Raw genomic sequence first — 6,041 nt, forward strand, 5'->3', positions numbered from 1 at the left:
AAAAAAAAAAAAGGAAAAGAAAAAATGTAGGAAAAAACTGAAAAAGAAAAAAAAGGATAGTAAGAGAAAATAGAAAAAAAAGAAAAAAATATATGAGAGAGGCTATGAATTGTAATAATAAAAAATGAATAAACAAGAGAAGACTATGAATTATAATTAATTAAAATTAGGCTAAAGAAAAGAATTAAGAATCAATATTTGCTTAGTTGTATAATTATCCCATTAAAAATACCCATACCACTCCTGTCTAATTAAACAACAGTTCAGCACCAATTCACCTCAGCAGCCCAAATAAACAGCTCAACCCGACCCAAATCTCATTTTTTTCTCCCTTAACCCGATAACAATAACTATATCAGCAAACAGCGTACGAAAAAACCACTGACAGCAACAGTGGTGTACATCCGCAAAGCAACGGTAATACCGACAGTAACAACGATGCCAGCAATAGTCGAACAACACCAACGGCAATCTTCAGACCGACGGACGGATATAAATCCGTTAGGTCATCACCTTTCATCTTTTTTTCTCTCTTTGTTCAAGCAAAGCAAGCTCAAGCTCTGCAAATTTAGGAAAGAGATGGGAAACTCCAAAAATCCATCGGATTTGAGGTATGTCACCCATGATTCGATGGCTACGGAGCCTAATCCGATGGACTCAAGCCCCCATAGCCTCCAATCTGTCACGTTTCCTTTAATTTGGTTGAAAAAAGTGAACCCTTTACTTCCTTCATTTCTTTTCATCTATTAATTCTACTAATTTTTCAAGAATTTTCCTTCCTAATGAAGTTTAGAAATTCAATTTTTTTTTGTTTCTTTTTTTTGTGAACTGTTAAAAGCTTCTTTTAGAAGCCGTTGCAAATTTTGGCATATAAACAGGGGTTTTCCCACCTCTTTAAGGATAAGGTGATATGATAGAGAAAAAGGTTAAAAAAAAAATAATAGAGAAATTGGGAATACTGGAGTTTTGATCACATTCTCTGATTTACTAAACTCTCTATTTTCATATTTTTCTCTGTTCCGATCTACTTACATCGCTTTTATTGTTTCTCGTCGCCATTTGAACTCGGAGTTGAAGGTAGCGGTGGAATTGCTCTTGGGTTGGTCTCCCTGGTTCGCTCCGATAGAAAAGGTCAGTAGCATCTCTTTACAGCCTGTTTGGATGGTGGTTTGTCATGGTTTCATAATGTATGGTATGGTGTAGTATGGTACGGTATAGTATGGTATGGTACAGTACCATTTTTGGATGGACTATATCGTTCACTGCAATTTAATAATAGATAATTTGTTTGGTTTGATGGTATAGTACGGTATGGTAACAGATAAATTTATTAAAATACCCCTAATTGTAATACATTTGAGATATCAACTCTTTTATCCATATTATTGCTAGCGCAACCAGTTGTCCTTTCTTTCTTGATGCTTCTCATAGCTACCCGATGATCCTTTTAAGATCCAAATTCACAAGGGTATTTGCTAAACAAAGGTTTGACGAACGCAAACTAATGCAATAGGAAAGTACTTCCCAATCAATAAAACACTTAGTATACATGTATCTTACAGTTCAAAAATCACTTCCCATGTATATGTTTTTTGTGCATTCACTCATTTTCCTCCATTTCAATTTTCAATTTTTTTAATCAAATTGAGTTTTTATTGGCATTAAAAACTAGTACTACTAAATAACTGTGACCATTTTTCTCACTCTTTGAATTTTTATATTGCTAACAGGAAGTCTTGCAATCTTCTATCTTGTTAACAAATGCATAGTCTTAGCATGTATTTTGTTGATAAGGATAAAATAGGATTGAAGAAAATTATATAAGGGTATAGTTGGAGAAGAAAAATGAAAACCATGGCACACCACCAATTTGGTGGTTCGATAAATTGCTTCATTCCATGGTTATCAAACCATGGAATAGTAATATACCATACCACCATTTTTAGAAAATCCTGAAAACAAACATGGTTTCATGGTAACCCTACCATACCATGGGAAACCACCATCCAAACAGACTGTTACTTGTTTATTTTACTTCGTCAAATTTTTATTATTTGTGTTGTTGGTAGTGTTGTTGGATGGCTTGTTTGGCCGAGAACTTGTGCGCTTGGTTTATGTTTTCTTTAACAGTTTCTTTTTTATGCGCTGACCATCTAGTTGAGATCGTTATGGTTGACTTTGTTTCTAGCTAGTTTGGTTAACTTTATTTGAGCAAATATGGCCAAATGTTACGCCTTCTTGTTCACAGTTTGTTAGCCGGCTGTTTAATTTTGATAAGGTAGGGGAATGTGCTTGTGAACATTACAAGGAAACGATGAATATTTCATGGTGTTCATTGATTTACGCCTACCTTTCCTCCATAAAGTGCTCCTTGAATTTTTCATGTTTATAGATTCCATTTAGAATGAGTTCTATCTGATGATAATATTTTATTTTTTTTGTGTGTGACTTGTAATTAATTAATTTAAGTATATCATTTGCAAAGACTTATGCATGTTTGTTCTTATTGTAGTCTTTTTTTCTTATTATAAAATCTTCTCTTCAATTAATTTTCTATATAATAAGTATTCATCTCATTCTCATTTGCATTCTTCTACTGTTGTTTCAATAAAGATTCCTTGTCTTGTATCTTACGGTATGGTTCGATTGAACTTCTTGTTTAACGCCTTTTGTGTAATTGGAGTACTTATTAGATTTTTCGGATTGTTATATGCTTATTATATGATTATTTGACATGTGAAAGGTAAAATAGGATGCGTTCATTTGTAGGAAGTTATTTTCATAGAAATAAATCGGTAAATCCGGGATCATGTAGTTAGCCCGATTGCTTTGTGCCTCCTCCGGCCATGTTCTTAACAACTAATATTGTGCCATGTCTTATAAATAATAATAATAATAATAATAATAATAATAATAATAATAATAATAATAATAATAATAATAATAATAATAATAATGATGATGAATTTAGTCTGGGTTTGGGATGAAAGTGATGCAAAAAGGATAAGAATGTTGCCATGAGAATGTTGTCATGCTTTTACATCTTTGTATCATGCCTTGTATGCTTAAGAGTTTGTCCATTACGCGCAGAGGCGGACCTACGTATAGAATAGGGGGTGCACGTTCACCCGTTAGCCTCGAGAAAAACTCTATATATATAGTTTGTATATCTGTATATATACCAGTGAATTTAACTAAATATATGTTGTGCACCTTCAAAGACAACTGATTGTGTTGGTGCAGTGGTTGAACTTGTAGCATAAAATTTCCTTGTTGGGTGGAGGACTTGGGTTCGAAATCCACCCAACTACAATTATTTTACTGCTCCTTTTTCCAAGTACAATTTGCTGCAGCATTATTGCTGCTCTCACCCCCCAGACAACATTGACACACACATTATTTATGTATTTTTAATTTTATTCCAAAAATACAAGCTCTCCTCCAGTTTCAAAAGGTAAATTCCCCCTATCTTATACTATATAATGTTTATTTTACTTTTATTTTTTAATCATTGACTTATTTTCTATTGAAAAATTAGCAATTTAAAGTTTGAAATAAGCTTAAATCCAACGTTTTCTCGTAGCAATCATTTAGCAAACAAATCTCTCAGATTTTCTATTTTTCAAAAAAAACTCTCTATTATTGTTGAAAATATAAAAGTGCATCGAATTCAAGTATGGTGAATAATACTTTTTTTTCATATTAAACCAAATTAATGATATTTAATAATATTAAGTTTTCAAAGAAATATATGTCGAACTTTGGCACTATCAATTATTATGTTTAAATATAAAGGTGCACTCGTCAAGCTTAAATCCTGGTTTTGCCACTGATTAAGCGCCATAATGTGCATGCTTCCGAAAATTCCCTTAGAATTTTTTTATTTTTTTATGTATATATTTTGTTGGCCAAACCTATCGACATCCCCCATAACTTGGCACAACCTTTCACTTTGGCACCTCAAGTGGACATTGTTCACTTTTGACACCTCAAGTAGCATACGAATGTGTCATTTTGACATTTTTTGCTGAATCAACAAAAATATACAAGATACATGTATTACACGCATTGCTGACGTGTGAAGTGACAAATCGTATGCCGACATTTGTCATTTTTCTAAAAAAATAATTTTTAAATCATTAATTTAAATTAAAGAAAATCAATAATTACCCCTCCCCCCTTCCCTCCCCACCCCCACCCTAACATCATCTTCTCTAACTATCCAGCAACAATGCGTCATCCCTCTACCCCCAACCCCCAAAATCATCTTTTAAATGCAGCAGTGCCTCCCCTCCCACCCCCATACCCCACCCCCAACATTGTTTCTCTAACCCACCCTCACCTTTTAAAATTCTAAATCTCTGAAATTTCAAATTTCAACTCCTCAAAGAAGGAAGCCATTGATGGACCTTCACTAAACACACAAAATCTTTCCTCCTCTTTGTGATGATTCATGTGTAGAAAAATGAATTCTTCAATCAAAATAAATTTAGGCAATACACATATATCGCTATTATCTTTTTCCATAGCTGTTACGGTAGAAACCACCTCGTTGGTGATGGTTATCGCCGTTAAGATGACTATTACCGGTGAGGTCTCTTCCTCTCAATGCCTGTATATGTGGATTCTTTAATCAAATTAAGCAAAATTCAATTGGAAAAGTTGTATATTGGATCAAATTGAGAAATACTAAATTGGAAAAAAAATGAAATTAATAGTATAACTCAATAAAATATTGGTAAAATTTATCAAAAGTTTGAGGAATGAAGGAGAGAATCCATTAATATCAAAAATTGAAATTAATGGTGAAGAAAATGAATTCTTCAACAATGGAAGCTTGTGAAGGAAAAAAATGGTGGAAAAGGGAGAAAGAATGAGGAAGAAGGAGAAGAGAGAGGAGAAAATTACAAAAATACCCCTCAAAACGTGCTCAAAATGCATGAGTCACACGTCCATTGCTGATTCAGCAAAAAGTGCCAAAATAACACATTTGTATGCTACTTGAGGTGTCAAAAGTGAACAATGTCCAGTTAGGTGTCAAAGTGAAAGATGGTGCCAAGTTGAGGAGGTTGTCGATGGGTTTGGCCTATTTTATTTAAAGGATGAAAAGGATGCATCATAAGTATGCACGGTCTGTGTTTGAAGTAATACCTATTTGAGAAAAAAGTATGATTGTTTTTTTAAATCTTAAATCTCGGAATAGTATGTTGTTATTATTTCTAGTTAGTCTCAATGCTTGGATACAAAATAGTTGTGAGAGCCATGAGAAACATATTTGTATACGTTTGTTTTGTGTAAATATTCAATCGCTTGTATGTGGCATTGCGTATATCGTGTTTTTCTTCATTGAAAACTCGAGTATTTAATCCGTATTTTTTTTATTTACATGAAAATCCCTCATTGAGTCCATCAGACTTCATCTATCACATTTCGTGGAGTTGAACCCCCTCCATCGAGTCGAGCTTCATTAAAATCCAAAAAGTGGACTTATATACGCTAGACAACACTGATATACAATTGTATACGGTGAATATACATAGGAGGCAGCAGATGCACGTTATACCATGGTTTATGATGAAAAACGGAGTCAAAATATGCAGGTTACTGCACTGATATACACCATATATGCAGTATACACAGTGGTATACACAAAATATGCAAGAAATAAGCTGCTGATATACAGAAGATATACTAGGGCAAAAAAATGGGCTAAAGTTCATGGAATTGGTCCAAAATTGGAAAGATTTTTAATGGGCCAAAAGGGGCCAATTTTCACTCTTCTCTCTTTAATTATCCACTCTAATCTATTGATTGTGAAAATTACATATATAACAACATGTTTACTAGTATTTACTAAAAATTCCAAATATTTTCAAAATTTCATTAAATCCCAACATTTAGCCTTTGAAGATACATATAAGTTAAGTTAGATACATCATACAGATAAATGTATTAATTAAACTAATTAGCATGTTTTAAGGGATTAGTTAAACTAACTAACATGTTTTGAGGATGTAACAGCTAAACTAGCATTAATATAG

This window comes from Capsicum annuum, chromosome 11 (assembly GCF_002878395.1).
Source record: "Capsicum annuum cultivar UCD-10X-F1 chromosome 11, UCD10Xv1.1, whole genome shotgun sequence".
Classification (NCBI taxonomy): Eukaryota; Viridiplantae; Streptophyta; class Magnoliopsida; order Solanales; family Solanaceae; genus Capsicum; species Capsicum annuum.